The sequence below is a fragment of the Canis aureus genome, chromosome 11 (assembly GCF_053574225.1).
Source record: "Canis aureus isolate CA01 chromosome 11, VMU_Caureus_v.1.0, whole genome shotgun sequence".
Lineage (NCBI taxonomy): Eukaryota > Metazoa > Chordata > Mammalia > Carnivora > Canidae > Canis > Canis aureus.
The window spans coordinates 65,188,628-65,210,625 of NC_135621.1; the positions used below are offsets into that span (position 1 = coordinate 65,188,628).

The 21,998-nt window shown below is 49.0% G+C and overlaps 2 long non-coding RNA genes across 4 annotated transcripts in view; one reads left to right on the forward strand and one right to left on the reverse strand.

The window, feature by feature from the left end:
• Positions 1 to 1,972: 1,972 nt before the first annotated feature.
• Positions 1,973 to 11,905, reverse strand: LOC144323096 (uncharacterized). Its single transcript, XR_013388632.1, has 3 exons — positions 11,639 to 11,905; positions 11,113 to 11,241; positions 1,973 to 2,192 (listed from the first exon to the last, which is right to left on the reverse strand). It is a non-coding gene; the product is annotated as an uncharacterized LOC144323096 (long non-coding RNA).
• A 1,238-nt stretch (positions 11,906 to 13,143) lies between these two features.
• LOC144324247 (uncharacterized) overlaps positions 13,144 to 21,998 on the forward strand; it is a 28,876-nt gene continuing 20,021 nt past the window's right edge. For all 3 annotated transcript variants that reach the window (XR_013389768.1, XR_013389769.1, XR_013389770.1), the window contains exons 1-2: positions 13,144 to 13,282; positions 13,731 to 13,914. This is a non-coding gene — a long non-coding RNA (uncharacterized LOC144324247). The remainder of the gene's footprint in view (positions 13,283 to 13,730; positions 13,915 to 21,998) is intronic.

Consider the following 21,998-nt stretch of genomic DNA (forward strand, 5'->3'; position numbering starts at 1 on the left):
TTTCAAGGTAGGTAATGAGCCTTTGAACATTTGGGAGGGTTTAGGATGCACCCATATTGTGGTGGATGCACCCAAGGTGACTTCCAATGAGTAATGTTCCTGTATAATCAATCCCCTCCTATCAAATGCCAGTGGAACCCGTGATTCTTCTTCTAACTCATATACCATCGCTAAGGTGATGAGATGTATTTGGTTTCATTCATCACATAAGACTGTCTAAGTAGACTGGAAAGATTCTGTTGTTGGCCTTGAAGAAGCAAATTGCCATGCTGTGAGCTACCTATGGGAGGGCCACATGGGAAGGAATTGCAGGTGGCCTTAGGACCTGAGGATAGCCAACAGTCGTAAGAAGCAGGGCCCTCAGTCATACAGCTACTGGGAAATGAATTCTACCAACAACCAGTGAGCTTGGAAGTAGATTTTTTCCTCAGTCAAGCCTCGAGATGAGAACATGGTGCAGCCAACACCTTGAGTGTCACCTGTGAAACTCTGAGCCATGGGCCATATGGCCCAACTAAGCTGTACCCAGACTCCTGAGTCAGGGAAACTATAAGATAATAAATTTGGATTGTTTTAAGCCACTGAGTTTGTGATGATTACACAGCAATAAAAAACTAACATACACACACACACCTGGACACTTCTAGTTGAATAACTTTCCACATGTCTTCCCCCTTCTTACATTATTATTTTAATATGTATTAGATGAAGTTTGGAGTTTTATATTATAAAAAAATATTTTTATTTGTATGTTCAAATGTTAGCATATATATTTTTCTTTTCTTTCTTTATTTATTTTAGCATAATATTTTTATGTTCTAATTTCTATTTAAATTTTTAGATAGTGGTTGGTGTCTCCTTTTGCACATCAAATGTCATTGAATTATGACTTGACTTTTAAATACTTGGCTTTTGGTTTTATTTATTGAGCCTATGAAATTATTTTCCACTTTCAGAATTATCTCCTTCTATTTTTATCATATTTTTTCCTCTTTATTTTTTTAAAAGATTTTTGTTTATTTGTCTTAGAGAGATAGAGCATGCATGGGAGTGGAGAGGGGGGCAGAAGGAGAGGGAGAAAATCCCAAGTAGACTGCACTAAGTGCAGAGCTGGAGGCTGAGGTGGACGCCCAACTGGGGGCCAGTGCAGGGCTCCTTCCCAAGACCCTGAGATCCTGACCTGAGCCAAAACTAAGAGTCAGACACTTAACTGACTGAATCGCCCAGGGGCCCCTATTCTTTTTCCTCTTTAGTTTGGCTTGTCTTCCTATTCTTTTCTAATATCTTCAGTTGAATTATTTATAAAATGTTCTCTTTTTATCAACCACCAAAACAGAGAACACTTTAAATCATAAAATTTCCTGAAAGTACTGCTGTTGGACACACTCCACAGAGATTACTGTGGCCTATTTCAATCATTATCGTTTTCTGAATAAACTCCTTTTGTGTTCTTGAGCTCCTTTCCAATTCAATTATTGATTTAGTATGAATTTTTAAATTTCCAAGTAGTTGGTTTATTTTTTATTTGTTTTGGTAGTCGCTTTATATTTCATTTTATTGTAGCCAGAGAACTTAGCATGTACATTTCTGATCTTTTTGAACTAGTTGGGAGGATGTTTGTGGCCTGATTGATATATGAGACCATATGGGCAACTGATGTGGACAGTTGGAAATCCGACATAGTACAAGTTGTCCGTTGATTCTATCTCAAGATACTTTTTCTCAGCTGGGATAGCCTTGAGGTCCAAACTAAGGGCTGAGGAACATCCATGGATATAGTTACTAGGGTTCCAGGCAGAGCTTAGCAGGGTACCACTCAAACAACTTACAAGTTACTGAAATAGGTAAGATAATAGCTGGTATGGCAGGCCAGAGATATGGAGAAATGGTATGTCACCTACACAACGAGGTAGAGGTCCAACTGTAAGCAAGCAGAGAAGTCAAAGAGGGAGTAGAAAGAAAGGCAGATGGATCTCATTGAACATCTTTATACTATGTAGGATTTGGGTTGGTTGCCCACAGCACAAAATTCTAATAACAGTAATTTAAATAGCTAAGGATTCTAAGACATCTGGCAGTCCAGGGCTGGAATCGTGGCTTCACAGAGTCATCAGGCACTCCCATTTCTTCACTCTTTCTTCTCTGCCAGTCTCAGAATTGACTGCTGGAGCTCAGCTACCATATCTGTATTCCTGGAACAGGAATTAAAAAGGGAAAAGGATGAAACCTCACCTCCAGCTGAAGCAACACTCTGGAAATCTTCCTGGAAAAAAAATCTTCCTGGAAGCTCTGCATTTCCATTTCCATTTTTTTTTTTGGCCAGAGGTCATATGACCAGTCCTAACTACAAGGAAAGCTGGGAAATGCCATCCTTTAGCTGAGTGCATTACTACCCCGAACGAAATCAAAACCATCTGTTTACTAGGGGAGACTAGATAGTGGGTGGGCAGCTAGCAGTCTCTGCCACATTCCCCAAAGTGGAAACCATGCCTGGTCTACCCGGACTTTCCCAATTCCAGGCACACTGTGGGCCTTTTGTAAAAGGCTATTGACTTAGACTGGGTGGTTTAGAAAGTTAAGTCTGGATTCATTTTAAGTAGAGTGGTGCAGAGGACGTTTCTTGTATTTACTTCTTAATTGCCTTTAGCTGAAAATAATCTTTCTCTACACTTCAAGGTCAAGAACAGCACACTGCAGCAAAGCATGAAGTTAGGAGGAGCCTGGATACTTGGTAACTTCCACAGGCTTTGCATTGGCCCTGGAGGTTTTGTGCCAGACATCTTGTTACTTGGGGGAAATATTCCATTGTCTTCAGCTGCCATGTTTACATTTCTATTATTGTGCAATTGAATTCAAGCCTAACTGAGGATAGGACAGCAAAATCTCTTAGGACAATGGTGTTTTCTGGAATGAAATTTCCTTGTTTTTATGCCCATTTTTGCTTATTTTGTAACTATACATTGAGGTCATATATGCTCACTGTCCCTAGCACTTTACTATTAAGCATATCCTTTCCATTATATGATGGTCTTTCTGATGATCTTTCTCATTCTTTTGAGTATTTTTTGCTTTTATTTGGTAGGTGGTGAAAAGCAGAAAACCAAAACCAAGACAAAACCAACAACAACAAAAAACAAAAACCGTCACAGAAGAGAGTTAAAAATTCTGAGTGTTGCTAGTACTAAATATGGAAAAGTGGTTTTTGTTTTTCTTATTGGTTATCTTTAGAAATTATAATTGGATGAAGAAATAAATGAATGGATACCCAACTAGCCAAATTTTTCATTTTAACGGAATTACTAAATTAGTAGATCTAGAGAATAGCATAATACGATGTATCATGTTTTAGCAAGAGATTGGACAGACACCATTCTTTGGACCAGATGGAAGAATGTAAACCATATGATCATGTAGTTTAATGCATATTCATCTGATTTCCTAGATAGATCTGGAGAATATAGATTTCTGGGAAACAAAACTTTTAACTTCACGTCTTTATCTACCTGTGATGTACGAACTTCCTATGATCCTGGATCCAAACTTAAGCTGCCACAAATCTTACGACATTTAATTAACTGGCCTTGAGAGAGATTAGTTACTATGAGGAAAAGATATACATACACTGGGAAAGTGCATGATAAAGCACTCTAAGTAATGGTCAAAACACACATCAGTCAACTAACTTAAGGGAGCGCCTGGGTGGCTCAGTGGGATAAGCATCTGACTCTTGGTTTCAGCTTAGGTCATGATCTCACAATTGTGGGATTGAGCCCCACATAGGGCTCTATGCTCAGCATGGAGTCTGCTTCAGATTCTCTCCCTCACCGTCTCCCTCCTGCTCTCTCTCAAATAAAATCTGTTTTTTAAAAAAAGTAGTCATGGGATGCCTGCGTGGCTCAGCGGTTGGGTGTCTGCCTTTGGCTCAGGGCATGATCCCGCAGTCCCTGGATCAAGTCCCACATCAGGCTCCCTACATGAATCCTGCTTCTCCCTCTGTCTCTGCCTCTCTCTCTCTGTTTCTCATGAATAAATAAAATCTTTTTTAAATTTTTAAAAAAATTTTTTAAAAAGTAGCCATAAAGGAATGGAAATCTTTCTCGTGTCTTTTTCCCCCCAGTTTTATTGAGAAATAATTGACATACATCACTATAAACTTAAGGTATGTAGTATGATGGTTTGATGGGCATATTGCCAAATGATTGCCACAATAGGTTCAGCTAACATCCATCCTCATAGAAATACAATAAAAAGAAAAGAAGAAAAAAAGGAAAACCATTTTCTCCTGGCAATAAGAACTCTTGGGATTTACCCTCTTAACAACTTTCTTGTATACCTTACGGCATTGTTAGCTCTTGTCATCATGTTGTACATTACATCCCTAGTACTTATTTCTCTTATGACTGGAAGTTTGTACCTTTTGACCACCTTCCTCCAAATCCCCCACCCCTGCACCCCAACCTCTGGTAACTGCGAATCTGATCTCAAGTTTGATTTTTTTTTTTATTAAGTTAATTGCCCATTACTGCTGAAAAAAAATATGACTTAGCATACATACTTACTTGCAAGGTACAAATAAACAAAAGACATAATGGAAAAGAGGCAAGGAAATATAAAAATTGAAACAAAATATGAACCCAGGAAATGACTAAACATAATGGTAAGTGAATGGAGTCATAATTCTTCTACTAAAAACAAGAACCTCAGTTCAGACTGAAAAATACAATCCATTAGTAAATTAATTATGAAGTGCGCTCAAATGTTTTTTAAAAAAAAGACAAAATCCAGAAAGTTAGATGAATATTTCCATCAAAATCCAACAGAAGGAAAAGAAGATTTCCAGAATCAATAATGCCCTCTGAGGGTTCTTCTTCTCTGTCCAATTCTCAGGAAAGAGCCCACCCACCCCCAAATGCACGGCTCTGTGGTGTGCTGCAAGGGGGATTTTTTTTTTTTTTTTTTGCAAGGGGGTTTTTAATGAGTCCCCAGAGACTCCCATGTGTAGTGGGTACAAATCTCAGTCGGCAAACGCAAGTGATGAAGAGACCTAAACTTCTGTTTTCCTTAATACAACTGGACGTCTAATACAGGCTCCCATTCCAATCAAGGAGTCCTGATCTTCAGCCTAGCTATTTGGAATCTGCCCCCCACCCCCTTTGGGTTGTGTGGTTCTGGAGGACTTCCCGTGGCATGGGGGTGGAGCAGGGCAGATGCTCCTTGGTTGCTATGGAGATGCAGGGTCCCTCAGGACTGGGCATCTCTCTACCTCTGGGCTGCTCTTGAGTGCCTGCAAAATCCCTCTGCCAGGCCTCAACAAGCTGTACGCGCTCCTCCCTTCTCCTGAGTTTTACTACCTCCTTGACTTGGATTCTCTCTGGAAAGTGAGGCACATGGCCTCCTGCTCTCAGATCCTACACATTAATTTGAGATTTTGCTCTTTCCTTGGGGCTCAGCTCAGGATAGAGGTCCCTGAATCCTTTTGTTCATGATCATTAACATCTAAGCCAGAGGAAGCAAATTAGTAGCATGCAGGTCAAATCCAGTCCAGCAGGTATTTTGTCTGGCTCAGAGGGTATTTAAAGATTCTTTTGAAAAGATTGTGAACATTTTTTTTTTTTTTTGAAGTAGAGCTTTAGCTTTTAGATCCAACTACCAGTTACCAGCAAATGCAGAAAACAGAGAAGCATGTTAAATGACACCAGGAAAATCCAGACTGTAGGAAATCATGTGACAAAAGATCTGGCTTTAACAAATGCGTTGCAAGGGACAAAAAGATGGGGATCAACCTGTAGATTAAAAGAAACTTAAAAGCACCAATTGCTTGCAATGCATGTACTTTGGATCCTGTTTCTAACAAACTGTAGAAAATAAAGTAATATAAAATAAACATGACGCTCACGAGAAAAGTAAAATTTAACACTGACAGGCTACTTGATCTGAAATTATCGGGGTTTGTTTAGTTATGACACTGTGTTATATTTAGAAATGAGTCCTTATCTTTACAAGGAAAATGGTGTGTCTGGGACTTACTTCAAAATAATTGAAGATAGGGGGAAGTGGGTGGGGTTATAGATGAAACAAAATTGTCCGTGAGTCCATAATTAGGGAAACTCAGTGGTGAGTACAAGGAAGTTCATTAAACTATTTTGTTTATTTTTAAATATGTTTGAAGTTTTCTATAGTAACATTTTTTTTAAAGGGGAGCTTCCACACAAAAAATTTGATTTTAGATTCTCTTGAAAAAATGGAAAGACCTGGCAACATGAGGATAGACCTCCATATTGCAGCCAGAGTTGAGAAGTGTTGGGAGAAGGTGGCATCCAGGGAAACCGTCCCTGCCACGCGCTGCTGTCCTGAAACCTGGCTCACTTTCTGTGTTTAGGGTACCTGTCTCAGCTATCAGTGTTCTGGTCTGCAAGTGGTAGGAACTTGCCTTTCAACACTCCTCACCCAGCTCACCCCCTGTTTTTCAAGTGGGGCTGTTCAAGGGGGTACCTTCTTTTCCTCTCCCTTTTGTGATGTTTTTCCCTGAAATCACTTTTCTGTGCTGTGAATCCTTTCTGGCCCTCCAAGAGTCTAGGATTTTGAAACTCAAAAGCCAGAAGCAAACACTTGTGCCTCCTCCTCATCTTCTGCTTTTGGCCATTACATCCCTTTCTGAGGAAGTGAGAACAGAACAGCCTGACACTGAATGGTGGACACAACAGATGGGGATGGAAAGGGAAAATTTGGTTAAGATGTAGATATAGGCCTTATACACATCAGATTGTCAAATTTTAAAAAGTTGGATAATACCAAGTGCTGCCAAAGATGGAGGACAACAAAGTCTCATGGGAATGTTAACTGCTGTGACTTTCTGGGAAACAGTTTGGAAGCGTTAAGTGAAACACTACAGGTAGGTCCTACAACCCAGCTCTCCTGGATGCTGAGCCTAAAGAAACTCTTGTCCAAGCCCCCAAAGAGACACATGTGAATATGTAATAGGATTTGGAAACACCTAGAAGTTCATTAATAGGAAAGCGGATAAATAAAATGTTATATGAAATGATGAGTACTATTCAGCAGATGAAAGAAATGCTCTGGTCCATCTTGACTCATATCAACTTGGAGCCATCTCAAAATCTCATCATCTTGACCGGACAAGAGTAAGAAGAGAATGATATATATATCATACATGCTGACCACTTCAGCTTATTTTTAAAAAATATGTACAAAATAATACCAATACTGGATCTGGATGCAAATAGGAATATGGATTAGCAGGACACACAGGATCTTAGCAATGGTTAAGAGGAAGAAAATGAGGCTGGGGGTGGGACAGAGGGGAAGGGGGAAAAAGTAAAATAAAAGTGAGACCTGCATATGCTAATAAAGTTGATGTGCCTTGAACCAAGAAGTATGACTAATTCATTCTCAGTACATGAGTTTTCAGAAAACAGAAAACCAAAACAAAACAGTTAATATTTAAAATATTAACTTGATGCATGTGGAAACAGCATGTGAGTGAGTAGCTATGAATAACCAGAAGGCTAACGCATGCCCAGAGGTGGCAGGGAGAGCTCTCACTTAGGGATCTAGGCAGAATGGGCCCAGACAGTGGCCTTGGGCTACTCCAAGGGACCTCACGTGTCCCCAAACCTTCAGTCCCCTGTAATTCTCTCCAACAGCTGATCTCATTCTAGAGTCACCCTGTTATGGCCTTGAGTCACTTAATCACAGACATTCACCTCCGGTCAGCACTGTTGGCTGCTCTCAGGGAACCCGCTGGGTCACAGAGATTGTCACCATGGAGTGGTTTCAACCTGTGGATAGCCCCACACTCCTCTAGTAAAGTCAAGATATCCTGAGGACAAATACTCCTGCAGCTCCTCCCCCACCCCCTTTTTTTGAGCACCTTTAATACTGAAAGCTATTTCTCAAACAGTGTGTTGTATGATAGAGACTAGAACTCTCCAGTGTACTGTGGTTGGGCTGTGGAGGGGCAGAGGACAGTGGTTTGTTTTGCTTGAAGCCCCACTCTTGGGAATGAAGGGGAGAAAGAAAGGTGATGCATTACTGCTGTCTCCTGAGCCTATCCTCCTCCTCTCTCTCCCTCTTGCCCACCCTCCTTTCCTTTTACAAACATATATTTAGTGGGAGTATGCACCAGGCACTGGGCTGGGCACCATACAATATGAATCTGACACTGTTGCCTTGCCCTCAAGAAGATTCAAGTCTAGTGGGGGAGCAAGCGGTGAGTGGGGTCAAACACGGTAGAGATCTGTGGGAGGTGAGGATGCTTTGAGACCACAGAAGAGGACAGCTTCATCAGATGAGGGATTGGGAATGGCTTACTGGAGGCAGTGCTCCTTGAGCCAAGTCTGAAAGGATAAACAGTGACCAAGAAGAGGAAGATTGAGGGAAAGGTATTCCTGCCGGAGGGAAGAGCATATGCAATGGCTGGGAGGCATGAGCTAGCAGGAAACGGCGCGAAGCTAACAGTAGTTTCCCATATCTGGACTTGGAACTCAGGAAGGGTCTTGGGTGATAGGACTTAACTCATGTCCCTGAAGCCTGCAGAACTGCCTCAGCCCCATTATGTCTGTTCCTCTATAATCTTGGGCCAATATCTTATAGTTAAAAAATTGCATGTTTCCCTATTACTGTTGCTGCTGTTGTTATTGTTTTTTTAATTATTATTTTTGTATGAAGGTTTTATTTCTTGGTCTTGACTGAGAGAAGGGCCCATGAACCCTGTGCTTCTCCCACCTGGTGTCTTGCCTGTAGCCTTTGCCATGGGGATGACTCATGGGGACGACTCATGACCCAATTCTGAGTGGGTATGCTTGGGGCAGTGGTTAGGAGCCCCAAATCCCACTCCAGAGGGATGGATTTTTGTCTGAGAGTCTTCTACAAGGGTGTACCTGAGCTGGGCTGACACCTGGGCCAGCGCCCAGGTGAACATTCTTCTGGGACAGTGTTTCAGAGAGCCTCCAAGATGGTGCCCAATGCCCCCCACCTCCTGGTTTTCCTGGCCTCGTGTAGTGTCCCGCATTATATCAGGGCTGACCTGTATGGGCATCAAGACAATGGCAGTGACCGAACACGCCTTTAAGCCTCGCCCAGTAAAGACATTATGACTTCTGCATTAGCTTCTGTCTTGGGCTGCTCACTCAGAGGGAAGCTAGTGCCACCTCATACAGTCACACAAGCAGCCCTATCACAGTCCGTGCCGTGGTGACTGAGGTTCCCCGCCAAGAGCTGTGAGAGGAGGCCTCTCAGATGCGGACCCTACAGCCCCAGCCAAGCCTTGGGCTGACGACAACCCCATTCAACACATGGATCGCGACCTCGTGAGAGGCCTTGAGCCGGAACCACCCAGCTTAGCTGCTTCCAAGTTCCTGACTCTTAGATACTGTTAGAGATGATAAATGTTTATTGTTTAAGCCGAGATAGATGTTTTAGGGTAGTTTGTTACACAGCCATGGGTCACTAGCACACCGCAGTTGGCAACGCTGGGGGGCTTGTCCAGCTTGTGTCGGGGAGGCCTCCTGACTTGGGTTTTGCCTCCCCTGCTAAGCAGAAGTGTTAGGGCTCCCAAAAGGCCACATCCACTCACCCCGATTCCTTCCCTCACGCCTTCTCCCTCCACAGGTACTTCCCAGGAAGGGACCCACAACCCAACAGCAGATGCATAGAAGCCTCGTCTGGACTCCCCTTAGCATAGAGCTTTAGGAGACCAGCTGCCCACCCTACCCCCAGCCCTCCAGGGAAGCCTCCGTCAGGGAGGCAGGGATATGGGGCACAGGGACATTCCTGGAGAAACTGTGTATACATTCCTCATCGAACCTTCCATCCCTTGAAGCCCTGACCACCGCCCTCCTTTGGTTAAACTGGTATATACACCTCTACCTCTGGTTTTCCAGTGAGTTACCCATTACTCGGTGCTCCCGCACTAGTGTGTGACGCACTTGGCCTTTTGTCCTATTAATCTGGTCTCTAATCCCACCCCTCAGACCTAAGTTGGTAGAGGGAAAGGCTTTCCTCCCAACACACGGAAATCAAAGAAGTCCCCAGGGGCTGTCGAATGGGAAGTTCCGAAGCCCCCTGGGCTGAATTTTCTGTCTGGGCGAAGGAGGTTGACTTTAAGAGCAACGAGCTCTGTAGGGGGGATCCCCGGAGATCCGCATGCACACAGCCCCTAACCCCTGGCGCAGATGCCCAGGGGCCCGTGGAAACACACCTTCCGGGCCGAGGTCACAGCAGGGGCGACTTCTGACTTAAAGAAGCCTGTGTCCCCTGGTCTGTGGCCTCTGCCTTTTGGGTTTTGACTTATTTAACGAATACTTACTTCCTACTTGCCATGTGCCAGACTCTGTGCTAAGCACTTTACATATGTTAAGTCACTGAATCCTCATAATGACCCTAAGAGGTAAATGCTCTTAATGCCTTCATTTAACAGATGCGGATCCTAAGGCCCAGAGAGGTCGCCCAGTGAGTGAGGAGCAGCGCAGGGATCCGCACTCGGGGGGTCCTTGGCCCGAAGATGAGTGTTGACCCGAGGTCTGCCCCGTGGGGGCTCCGGGGCACTGTTCCTCGGCCAGGGCACCTGGGCCGGGCAGGGTTATGTGTTTGACCTGTGGCCGGGGGCCACCCGGAGGTGCACATCCAAGCAGGGCACACTCTTCCTGGGGAAGGCCGTGGGGGGTGTTCCTCTCGGAGGGCTCACCTCTGTGCTCAACCCTGAGGGTCTGGCAGGAGAGTCTCTTCTCCGTTCGTTCCTGCCTCGTCACCTTAGCTCTACCAGGTACCTGCGGGGAGGTCTCCGCACTCCCCCCATCTGCCGAGACCAAAGGTTCTCGACCCAGGGCAGTTTTGCCTCCCAGGGGACATGCGGGGATGTCCAGAGACAGTTTTGACTGTCACGACTAGCAGGCTGCTACTGGCACCTAGTGAGTGGGGGCCTGAGATGCTGCTAAACATTCTGAAACGCACAGGATGACACCTCCCGACAAAGCGTCACCTGGACCAAAACGTCAAGAGTGCAGAGGTTAGGAAACTGACCTGGGCCCAGCTCACAGCCTCCTTAAGGCTGAAGATCCCCCCTGCCCCCGGCCGCCTCCCCTGCATACAGACCTACAATGATCCGATTCCTGGTACAGCTGGGCAGTCCCGGGTTCCAGTGGGGGCTCCATGCGTCCTCACTCATCTCTTACAGGCCACCGTGGAACGTGAAAGATACAGGGTGCACACCAGCTACAAGTCCTGGTAGGATAAAATAAGGATTTTGAGGTACTGACGAAGGCCGCTGGCATTATTTTGTACCAGGCTCTGTGCTGAGCATTTTGGGTCGTGTAGTTCTCACAGGCCAGCCTTAGATGCTCTTATCAGCCCTATTTCACAGACCGGGAAACTGAGGCCTAGGTTAAGGTTAAGTCACTTGCCCTAGTCACACAGCTAGTAAGTGGCAGGGCCGGGTTTGTGGCCCGGTCCTTCAAGAGGGAAGAGCAGGAGTAGAGAGAGGGGGGAGCGCTGGGCTGGCTTTTGTCCGGGGACAGTTGGGACCAGCAGGAAAGAGATGGCCCAGGAAGGAGCCCGGGCGCTTTTTATTATTTATCACAGCAGGGGAAGAATGGGAGGCTTGTTTCCAAGCTATAAATACCCTCCTTTGATGCCCGTGCATATCAGAGATAAATGAGCCACTGAGGCCTCAGGAATTAATGATGCTCCTGGTTATTGCCTCGGTTGACCTCGGATGACCTCGGGGCCGTAGCGATTCCCGTCACGGCTGCCAAGGGGCTGGGTCCGAAGGGACCGGGTTCGGGGGCCAGGGCTGCTGTGGGCGCCTTCCTGCGTCCAGGCTCGGCTCTCGTGCGAGCACAGGTGGCCCGGACCCCACTCGGGGCCCCTGGGGGGTCCCCCCCCCCCAGCTGCTCGGGAGGGCGCAGGGCAGGAGCGGCCGCCGCCGCACGAGGGCGCCCCGCGACGCTGCCCTCCCCCTGGCGGCTCGGCCGGCCCGGAGCTGGGAGCGCCCCCGCGGGGGCTTGCGGAGCGGCCCCGGGTGCATCCCCCGCCCCGGCCTCGGGCGCCACGAGCTCGGCGGGCTCAGAGCCCTCGGCCCCGGACCCCGCGGCCGCCTCACACGACGTCCTCCGCGGGCCTCCGGCTCCAGGCGGGCGGAGTCGGGGGCGGGGCGCGGGGGGGCAGGTGGGGAGAGCGAGCCGCGAAGGTGCAGGGGGCGCCGCGGGGGCCACGGGGCGCCGGCCGCGCTCCCCCACCCCCGGCCTGCGAGCAGGGGCGCCATCTCGTGGCCGCGGCGGGGAACTACGGCCAGGCCGCGCGCTCGCGTCTCCCCCTCATTCCCTCCCCTCCTCACCCCTCTCTCTCCCTCTCCCCTTCTCTCCCTCTCCCCCTCGCCCCCCTCTCCCCTCCTCCTCTTCCCCCCTCCCCCTCTCCCTCTCTACCCCCTCCCCCTGTCCCCCTCTCCCTCCCTGTCACCCTCTCCCCCTCATTCCTTCACCCTTCTCCCCCTCATTCCCTTACCCCTCTCCTCCTCACCCCCTCTCTCCCTATCTCCCTTGCCCCCTCTTTCCCTCTCCCCCTCATTCCCTCACCTCCTCACCCCTCTCTCTCCTCCCCTTCTCTCCCTCTCCCCCTCGCCCCCCTCTCCCCTCCTCCTCTTCCCCCCTCCCCCTCTCCCTCTCTCCCCCCTCCCCCTGTCCCCCTCTCCCTCCCTGTCACCCTCTCCCCCTCATTCCTTCACCCTTCTCCCCCTCATTCCCTTACCCCTCTCCTCCTCACCCCCTCTCTCCCTATCTCCCTTGCCCCCTCTTTCCCTCTCCCCCTCATTCCCTCACCTCCTCACCCCTCTCTCTCCTCCCCTTCTCTCCCTCTCCCCCTTACCCCCTCTCCTTCTCACCCCCTCTCCCCCTCACCCCCTTTCTCCCTCTCTCCCTTGCCCCCTCACCCCTCTCCCCTCCCCCTTCCCCCCTCCCCCTCACTCCCTTTCCCTCTTACCCCTCACCCCCTCTCTCCCTCTCCCCCTTACTCCCTCTCTCTCTCGCCCCCTCTCCCCCTCATTCCCTCGCCCCCTCACCCCTCTACCCCCTCTCCCCTTCTTTCCCTCTCCCCCTCTGCGTGTCTCTCTGCGTCTCTTTCCCCCCCAGCTCTCTCCTCCCGCCCATCTCTCCCTCCCACCTGCCCCTCCTCTTCCTATTCCAGAGTAAGGCCTCTCTATACAAGTTTCTAGAATGGTGCTGTCCAGGAGCGGTAGCCGCTAGCCACAGACGGCCATTCATACTTAAATGTAAGTTGATTGAGTGACATCACATTTAAAACTTAGGAGTCACTTCCTCAGCCCCACTAGCCACAGAGGCCCACCAGCCCCGTGTGACTCGGGGTTACCATATGGGACGGCGCAGAAAGAGAAATATTTCCATTATTGTAGAAAGTTCTGCAGAACAACGCCGTTATACAAAGTCCAGCGTTGTCATTTGATAGAGAATTGTAAAAATTCAGAGGAAATATTGTTTGGAGTCTGTTCTGCTACCATCAGAGGAGCTGCTGGTCAAGGTTTTCCAGAGCAGTTTTGCCCAGAGACTCCCTCCTCCCACTGCCGGGGGGTGGTGGTGCATTTTAGAAAGAAGAGTCGACGGGGTGTCAGATAGACCTGAGTGTGAACCCCAGCTCTGCCACTTAAGTCTCTCTGGACCTCAGTTTCCCATCAGTCAAATGATGCTTCTAGACTTTTCCAGTTTTACCAGGTCAGGGCTTGAGGAGAGCGGCTGTCAAACCAGGAGGGAGCCCCTGGCCGTGACCCCCCTCCCCCTATGGTGTCTGCAACCACAGGGCCGCAAGCCACACACCCTGGCTCTCTCTCCACCCCAGCTTATCCCCAGAGCCCCTCGAGACGTCGCCTGGCTCCCACATACCACTCAGGTGAGTCCCCATCTGCCCGGTGAAAGGCCGGCTGTTCTGTGTTTGCCTCAACACTAACTTTAGGATTCATTCACTCCTTCAACAAGTATTTATTGCGTTCTTACGATGTGCCAGGCGCTGGCCTAAGACTTGGGGCCTGGGCTGTAAATGCAAATGTCACCATCCTGCACCTGGCATTATTTTTTTTAAAAGATTTTATTTATTTATTCACAAGAGACACACGCAGAGAGAGAGAGGCAGAGACACAGGCAGAGGGAGAAGCAGGCTCCAGGCAGGGAGCCTGACGTGGGACTCGATCCCGGGACCCCAGGATCACACCCTGGGCTGAAGGCAGGCTCTAAATTGCTGAGCCACCCAGGGATCCCCCGGCACCTGGCATTTTAACGCGGGGAGACAGGTAATGAGGCCCTTAAGTGTACCCTACAATGGAGAGTAGTGGTAAGTGTGATGAAGGGAAACCAGGCAGGGGGGTTGGGGGGGCTATTTCTGATAGGATCATCCATCAGGTAAAACTTCTATGGGCAGGTGACATTTGTGCAGAGCTCTGAGTGGGAGTGAGCCAGTGGGTATCCAAGGGAGGCAAGGAGTTGCAGATGCAAAGGCCTGAAGCCGGCCGTGTGGGTCTTCACGGCAGGGTAACCTAGGGGTCTGGGGCCGATATCTGAAGGCTTACATTCTCTATAGGCCGATAGCCAGTTGCTAACAAGTGAAACTGCTCCCAAACTAGATTGCTATCGGGGCGCATTTGGGTTTGCTTTTCCAGCACATGAGTCAACAAGAATGAGTCAAACGTCTGCTGAGTGGCCTCTGGGTTACTGGTTTCAGCTGCCTTACTTGGGTGTGTTCTTTTTTTTTTTTTTTTTTTTTTTTTTAGATCCTATTTATTTGTCAGACAGAGGAGAGCACAGCAGGGGGAGCAGCTTCCCACTGAGCAAGGAGCCCAATGCGGGGCTCCATCCCAAGACCCTGGGATCATGACCTGAGCCACCCAGGCGCCCCTATTTGAGTGTGTTCTTGACAGTTGATGGTTTCAGAGGGTTCTATCCAAAAGGAGGTTCTCTGATTAGAAAGTGTAACTTGGTCCCCGAAACATTGTGTGGGGAATTGGCTGCAGCTTCAAGCTCTCATCCTTGGCTCTGCAGGGTCAGTGCCTCCTGCTCAGCCAAGTTTGTCAGGTGAATTTGCTCAGGTAATACTGTCTTGCTGTCGGACTCCCTGGGGACAGCTGCCTGGGCCTGGGGAAGGCTCTGTGGGAAGGTGCCTCTTCCAGGATCCAGGGAACCTGTCCCTGCATCCTTGTGTAGGGAGGGGGGGCCGGTCACCACTGCCTTGAAGCTAATCCAGCCTGTACCTGGATCAGAAGCCACGATAGACTCACCTAAAGTAAAATCATTGGCAACGAGGGCCAGCCATGGCTTAGCCGTCCTCTCCCTGCCTCCAGAAACGGGCCTCCACTGCCACCTGTCCCCTGAGAGTTAGAATGGCATTTGCCTCTGTGTGGTTTCAGTTTTAGGAAGACGCGACTGGGGGCAGGAAGGGGGGCTGGCAATTTCGGCAAAGGCTTACAGCTAGGATACTTGGGTGCTCCTGGTGGGAATGTGAATCATTGCCACGTTTCGGGAGGCCAGGTGGGCAAAGGGATCACGCCCACATCAGTCCTGGCTTATTCTTAGTTATTAGTTACTGTTAACTTTTAAGATTACCCCTTTTCAGTCTCAAAAACATCCCACTTTACAGGACAAATATTATGGCTGGTACCCAGTCTCTGGGGTACCTTTAGGATATGTAGCCTAAGAACGTATATAAAGATGTAGCTTTAGGGATGTTTACCACCGGGCTCCTAGGCATAAAGAAAACTTAGAGATAAAGTATGTGCCTTACAACAGAGGATTAACTAAGTTAAATAAATTGTAGTACATCTACATAGTAGAATCCTAGAAAGCCATTAAAAGATGAAATGTAGCAAAATACTAAATAGCATGGGAATACATGCGTACCATTAAGGAAAGTTACTAGACCCTATAGTATTACCTAAATCTAGTTTGCTAAGCAAAAAGCCATGCTCTGAACAGAGGACTGGATGGAGATCCACTGACCTGTACCTGTTGGTTATCTCTGGGCAGCGGGATGGCAAGTGGTTTATATATTCTCCTTTATACTTTGTATTTCTCAATTTTCTATGAGCATGTATGTTGTAGGCAGAATAATGACCTTCCAAAGATGTCCCCGTCCTAATCCTCAGAGCCTGTATGTAAGATTACACGACAAAAGGGAATTAAGGTGAGGTTGATGTTGCTAATCAGCTGAAAGGGAGATTATCCTAGATAATCCAGGGGACGCAGTGTAATCACAGGCGTCTTTACATGGGGGAGGGGGAGCAGGCACAGAAGAATGGTGCCCGGAGAGACTCCACCTGCCAGTGTCGATGGCAGGGGGCCAGGCCCCCAGAAGTGCTGGAAGGGGTAAGAAGGGGGTTCTGTAGGGCCTCCAAAAAAAGGAAAGGGAGCCTTCCTGACACCTTGATTTTAGCCCTGTGAGAGCCACTTTGGACTTCTGACCTTCGAACTATAAGATGATGAATTTGGATTGTTTTAAGCTGCTGAGGTTGTAGTAATTGGTTTCAGCAGCAATAGGAAACCAATACAATGACTTTCTCTTGTTTTAATAATAAAAACAAGTGACGATGATAGCAAAAGTCACTTAAAAAGAAAAGATTGGAAATCATGCCCTGTAATTTAACCCAATAGCCATGCTAGGAGGAAGTCTGGCATAGTCGTCTTTCTACAAAACAAAAAACAAAAAACAAACAAAAAAAACCCCAAACCTGGATAAGGAGAGCTCCTAGCTGGTTGCTATTTTTCAGTAGGAAATACTAATTCAGAGGGTAAGTCAATGAGCTGAGCAGCCGGGAGCCTGGGAATTGTCCTACAGCGGTGCCTAATTAATTGCATATAATGGGGCAAGAACACTCAGTACTATGGGTCCAGAGGAGGGAGAACCAGGAAGCTGCTGCTTTTGGGAATTCCAGGGCTGGGAAAGGAACTGAACTTGAAAGGAAACCCTCTCCAAGTGAGTGGAAACTGCCAGGTGGTTCTGCTGGTTTGGGCTAGCAAATCCCGTCCTGGCGTCAACAAATAGAGGGTGATGGCTCTTCCAGTCCTGCCCAGGGGCAGGGAGCTGAGATGTTTGCAGTCTGGCCCATTCTGAACTATCCGCTGGAGGCCGCTTAGGTTGGAGAGGTGCAGAGGATTCTCTCCTGAAGAAAATCCTTTCCTGTGTCCTTTGAAGGAGCTCTTAGGGAACCCCCAGACTCTTAGCAAAGGCTGCAGAGAATCAGGTATCTGAAAATGGAAAGACCATCTTTTTTTTCTTTGCTCGAGCATCCAACACCACCTCCTCTTTGGTTCCATCTGTTGTAAAGACTCCCTTTCTGTGGCAGATAGGGCTTTCTGGAAGCAGGTGCTGAGCTGGAGTTTGGCAAGCAGGTCAGGGAGCAGAAGGTCAGGGAGCGGAAGCAGGGTTGCACACGGAGGGTGCTGATGCTGGGATGCAGGCCCCACAAAGCCGAGCCCACGGGCATATGTGGCCCATTGAAGTGGCCGGTGGGGGACGCAGTGGCCAGCGTTTAGACACCTGCCCCTGATCAGTCGTTTTGGTGTGAGGCAGCTCTCAGCCAACCCCAGAGAGCTGGAGGCTGTGTGCTGACCACAGCAAGTCCTGCTCTGAGAGGCAGTCAGGTTGGCACATCCTTGCGTCAACTGCACCATTCCCCTAGTGGGACCTCATTCTGCTTGCTGGCCAGGACCCACAGTCCTGCTAACCCAGTGGGTGCAAGAGGGACTTGGCTAATTTTGCATAGCTCCTGAAAGCACAGGGGACACGATGGGGGGAAGATGCCAAGGAGGCTGAAATGCAGCTCAGAACAAAAGATTCCATAAGAAGGCGTGACTATTTACAATGGGACAGAACCCTCCAGAGGTCCTGTGCCTCTAGAATGGTCCGAGCTTGGGAATTTGTGACAGGATGGAGAAGGGATTTCTACATTGAGCCAGAAAGTGGACAATTTTCTTCTAAGGCTGCTTATGTCCCTGGGGGGAGGGGGGGGGTCATGGTTCATGGGGCCACCTTGGGTTCTGCCTCAGGGGGGCTGCTCTTGGCCACCTGTGGCTCTGTACACTGGCATCCCCTCTGGGGCTGACATTCTCCTTCACGTCAGGTCTACTTCCAGAAGTTTGCCACAGACCAGATGGGGCCCGAATCCAGCTCAGAGAATTCCTATAGGCTGGCTCCTTCAGATCACGCCCCATCTCATGTACCCTCCTCTTGTCCCACTTGCTTGACTTCCAGTCTGAATTCCTCCTTCCCATCATGGCCCTTTTGGATTTGCTGACCCTGGCATGTCCCCCTTCTCTCCAGGACCCGGCTCTGCGACATGGCTGTCAGCCCAAGGCCTGTGGCCTGGACGCTGTAACTTCTCTCCCAGTCAGCTCCCCAGCACCTCACTCACCTGCCCCTCCCTGTCCCCGAGGTGAGCTCAAGTAGTAACAAGTGCCAAACATCCCCAGTCCCCGTGGTCCATGGGACTTCCTCTTATTCACTCAAGCCATACCTGCCACAAATTCTAGAAGGGCCTGCCTTTTCCAGTATTTCAGAATTTGACGAACAAGCCATGGTCACACTTATGCTGCTCGTTGTTTCATCTGTAGGTTTAAAAGCCTTCATACATCATCTATGCAGGATGGTACACGCACCCACATCTGAGTGTCCGCCCACCCCCGTTCAAGAACTAGAAATGAATCGGTACCTTTTTTTTTTTCTTTTTTTGAATAGGTACCTTTGAAGTCCCCTGTGGTCCCCTCTCCCACTGGGATAGTGCAAGGGACCCATCTGGATTCCAGAGCCATCATTCCTTCACTGCTTTTTACAGACTTAGGGCTTACGTCTGCGTTCCTGTGCAATATGCTCTTTGCATCCATCGGTTTTTAAAAATTCATATAAATGGAACTTACTGTATTATCCTCCTGTGATGCTTTCTTTCACTGTCACATTTTTGAGATCCATCCCTGGCATGTGATTTTATGTTGCTGTGGGGCCCCTCATCCATCTTCATCTTTGCTGTGACCCCACAGGCTGATGTCTTTGTACGATAGTCCCACCGGAGACCCCCTTCTTTTCTCATCTCCTTCCTCTATAACCTCCTCCAAGGGCCAAGACCACCCTCTGCCCAGGCACTGGGTTTCTGGAGACAAATACACGACCATTGCCCTCGGGTGGTGGTGGCTTAATGATTGTGACTCTTTTGCTTTGCTCATATCTGGACCCTGGGACGGAAGTGAGTTTTCTCTTCCTGTTGGATTTGTTGCTATTGGACCCGTCAGGAAAAGCTTTGCAAGATTTAGTGAGCATAAGAATTCCCTGGGGGCAGGGTGGGGGCTTATTAATTAGGGAGATTTATGGACCCCCACCCCCACCCCTCCCAGAGGTTCAGAACCAGCTAATCGGATTATCCGGGTAGGACCCAGGAATCTCCTCTCCGCCCAGCAAGTGTGATGCGGACTATCTCTGGCTACTCTTGTAGCCAAGATCAGCCTCTGCCCCAGCCAGCACGGGGGGCGCTTGACCTGAAATGCCATCAACCTCCAAGCGTTTCTCTTAGCCAGACGGTCAGTGGAGGCCTGTCCCCTGCGCCTGAGCAGAAATCTTCACTGGGGCCTAAAGTTCTGGCAAGGACCGTTCCTCAGAGAGAAAGCTCAGCCTCCAGAACCGTCTGAAACTTGCCTCTGTCCAATGTTTAGTTTAGTGGCCACTGCTGCGTTTCCGTGAAGACGGGGTGGAGGCCTGCTGCCGACACGTGAGATGGCTCAGCCACCCGCCTGACACCAGCAGACCACAGGGCGGGGTCACGACCCGGAGAGCAGCAGCGGCCTACAGGCCGCCCGGAGCCAGCAGGTGCGGGCACCAGAGCCGCTCTAGGCCTCACTCAGGCCTTTTGCCCTCCCTCCGTCTTGGCCGGGCTGGGGAGAGGCAATCAGCGCTGCACATCTTTGGTGGGACCTGTTGCTCGTGGGCACCCTGTCTGCACTTCCCCTGTAGAACAAAGATCTTGGCCGGTGGCCACACAGAGGTCACCAGTCACACTTGTTGGGGAAGGGGCTGCCTAGGCCACTAGGGCACATTGCTGGGATTCCTGGGAAAAAGCTGAACTGTTCTTTCCCAACCTAATGAAATGAAAAACAAAGGTTTGGAGCCCAGGGAAGTAGAGAGGTCCTTGGTGGAACAGGGGGATCCCAGGACATCTGTTGGTCTTTGATGGATGGAGCTGAGGGAGAGACGGGACATCTTTCAGCTAATGAGTCTGGCTCTGCAGGGTGTTGAGGCCTTGGTGATGAACAAAAGGCGCAGGGTCCTTGGCCTCAGGGAGCTGTCTGTGTAGGTAAATCATTGCAGATATGTGCAAACTGAAGTATTTGCTGGGTCAGTGGGGGAATGCCATGGGGTGGGAGGGAGGTTATGAACTTGACTTTAATAGGCAAGGAATGCTTCAGAGGAAGGAGACACATGGGTCTAAAAGGGTGGGTGGGAGTCTGAAAGTCAGGAGAGGGCATTGCAGGCAAAGGAGAGCTCAAGGGCAAAGGCTCGAGATGTTCAAGCAGGCTTCAGGCGAGTCCACATGGAAAGTACCTAAGGCAGTCAAACTCCTAGAGACAACAAGTAGAGGGAGGGTGCCGGGGGCAGAGACAGGAGGAAATTAGTGTTTCAGGGGTACAGAGTTTCAGCTTTGCAAGATGAAAAGAATTCTGTGGATGGGTGTGCTGGTGGTTGCACAACAAGGTGAATGTACTTAATGCCCCTGAATGAACAACGTGACACTTAAGATAGAATATATACGTATCAAATGGTGCTTGAGAGTGCCAGGCCCTTGGACTTTAAAAGCTCTCCTTGCTGTAAATGTTGCCCAATAGAGTTTCTCAGAATGAGAATTCTTGGTGATAGTCAACAATAGTTACTGATTGTTTATATTCTTCATTTAAAAAAGGCTAAAAGTTTTTGATAATGATAAAAGTTATATTGATTTCTAAAACCAAAGTTATTTTTTGATCCTTTCTAAGCAGAAAAGCCATGCACACCAGTTCCCCAAAGCCACGTCGAACATATAATATGCCCGATATAATATGCCCCAATAGGCAAGTGAGGGTTCCAGGGCTCCAACTAAGGCAATGACAGAATGGATGGAGAGGATGGGGGTGTAGGCAGCAGGGGTCATGCAGATAGAGCAGCTGTGGAAAGCAAGGGAGAGAGTCCCAGGAGGCCAGGATGGCTCATGACGTTGGGCCTGGTGAGACCAGGGTGGATGGGGGTACTTTGATGGAACTCTGGGGGAAAGAGCAGAGGTGTGGGGAAGGAGATCTACGTGTCAGGTGGAAACCAGCCTGATGATACTCAGGCATGGTATTCAGGGACCTCAGGGTGGAGGTAAGGATTTGAGAATATGGGGTCTGGATGGCAGTGGAAGTGCTAGATGCTGTAGAGATGACCCTGAGAGGAGCATGGAGGGAGGCGCAACCTTTACCGAGGACATAACTCTGAGGGGTGCCAACGCTTTCAGGGGGGCAGAGCCTGAGCTGGCCAGACCCACATAGATAATGCAGTTTCAGGGCCCTAGGTTGCCTTTGCAGCCCCCATCCCGTTCCCGTCTCATCTCTCCTGCAGAGTCTTGCCATGCCTGGAGTTCTTCAACTCAAGGAAAAGTGTGGCCCTGAGGCTTTGCCGTGCCAACCAGAGGCCCGACTGAAATGACACAAAGGTGCCAACCACCGATGCCCTGGTTTCCTGCCAGCAGGTGCCTGTGGGCGAGGAGAGCATACAGATGTCTCAGAGGAGAGCTCATGGATGAGGGGGCCCTGGACAGGGAGGAAGGGGCACAGGGGACTCTCTGGTCACTTTGCGGATCCATCTGGCACCTGGGTGGCTTGGTGGTTGAGCATCTGCCTTTGGCTCAGGTCGTGATCCAGGGGTCCTGGGATCAAGTCCCTGCCTCAGACTCTCCATGGGGAGCCTGCTTCTCCCTCTGCTTATGTCTCTGC